Below are 1,735 nucleotides of genomic sequence, written 5' to 3' on the forward strand. Positions count from 1 at the left end.
TGTGGATATGTGAAAATTTTAATAGAGACCTGAGGTAGCTCACATTTAAATAGTGGTACTAATTAGCCTTAAAGGTTAGAGCTATCCTATAGCATCTTCAGAGTTTTATATGTTTAAGATCATATTGTCTGCAAACAGAAATAGTTTTATTTCTCCTTTCTTATTTGAATGTCTTTTATTTCTTTATTAGAAACAATAAATGGATTTAATAAAGTTAAGGATACAAAATCCACATACAAAAATCAGTTATGTTTATATGTACTAACCACAGATTAAGAGACGATCACATTTAAAATAGCATCAAAAAGAATAAAATATTTAAGAATAAATTTAACCAAGAAGGTGAAAGACTTGTACAATTAAAACTAAAAAACACTGTCTATGGCCATGCTACCCTGAACAAGCTTGATCCCATCTGATCTCGGAAGCTAAGCAAGGTTGGGCATGGTTAGTACTTGGATGGGAGACCACCTAGAAGACCAGGTGCTGTAGGCATAACAAAATACAAAAAAAAAATTAAGGAATTGTAAGCTGACAAAGTCCTTATAGTCTGTGGGGTCAACCAAGGATTGCCTCACCTAAAAAATAAACAAACAAACAAATAACTAAAATAAAATAAAATAAAACTACAAAACACTGATGAAAGAAATTAATGAAAATACTACATGGAAAGCTATCTCACATTCAAGGAATGAAAGACTTGATATTGTTAAAATATGCATACTGCTCAAAGCTATCTACACATTACTACAGTCCCTATCAAAATCGCAATGACACTTTTTTTTTTTTTTACAGAAATAAAGAAAAACAATCCTAACATCCATATAGAACCACAAAGGACCCTAGAAGACCAAAATAGTCTTTAAGTAAAAAGAACAAGCTAAAGACATCACACTTCCTGATTCCAAAATGTATTTTAAAACTACAGTAATCAAAATAGTATGGTACTGGCATAAAGACAAACATTTAGATCAGTGGAACACAATAGAGAGCCCCCAGATAAATCCACACATATACAATTAACTGCTTTTTGACATGGTGCCAAGAGTGCACAATGGGGAAAGGATAGTTTCTTCAACAAACAATGTTAGGAAAACTGGATATCCACATGCAACAAAAAGAAATTGTGTGCTTATCTTGGATCATACACAAAAATCAACTCAAAATGGATTAGAGGCTTAAATATAAGAGCTGAAATTGCATATCATAGAAGAAAACATAGGTATAAAACTTGATGACATTTGTCATAGCAATGATTTTTTGTTGTTGTTTGTATATGACGTCAAAAGTGCAGGCAACAACAACAAAAAATTAGAAAAGTGATACTACATCAAAATGAAAAGATTCTACATAGCAAAAGAAACAGTCAACAGAAGGTAAAGGCAAATGACTGAATGGGAGAAAATATTTGCCAACCATGTATGTATAAGCGGTTAATATCCAAATATGTAAAAAAGTCTTAAAACTCAATAACAACAAAAAAATAAATAATTTGATTAAAAATGAACAAAGAACTTGATAGACAGTTCTCCAAAGACATACAAATGGCCAAAATTTGTGTGAAAAGTTGTTCGACATCACTAATTATTAGGTAAATGCAAATCAAAACCATAATGAGATCATCTTACTTGTTAGGATAGTTATTATATTAATATTTGTTAAGTGTTGGTGAGAGTGTGGAGAAATTAGAACCCTTATGTACTATAGGTGGGAATCTAAAATGTTGTTGAAATAG

At 31.0% G+C, this 1,735-nt stretch overlaps 1 pseudogene; it reads left to right on the top strand.

The window, feature by feature from the left end:
• The first annotated feature begins 377 nt into the window (after positions 1-377).
• On the top strand, positions 378-495 carry LOC112481409 (annotated as a pseudogene).
• The last annotated feature ends 1,240 nt before the right edge of the window (positions 496-1,735 follow it).

Source organism: Pteropus alecto, unplaced genomic scaffold, assembly GCF_000325575.1.
Source record: "Pteropus alecto unplaced genomic scaffold, ASM32557v1 scaffold72, whole genome shotgun sequence".
Classification (NCBI taxonomy): Eukaryota; Metazoa; Chordata; class Mammalia; order Chiroptera; family Pteropodidae; genus Pteropus; species Pteropus alecto.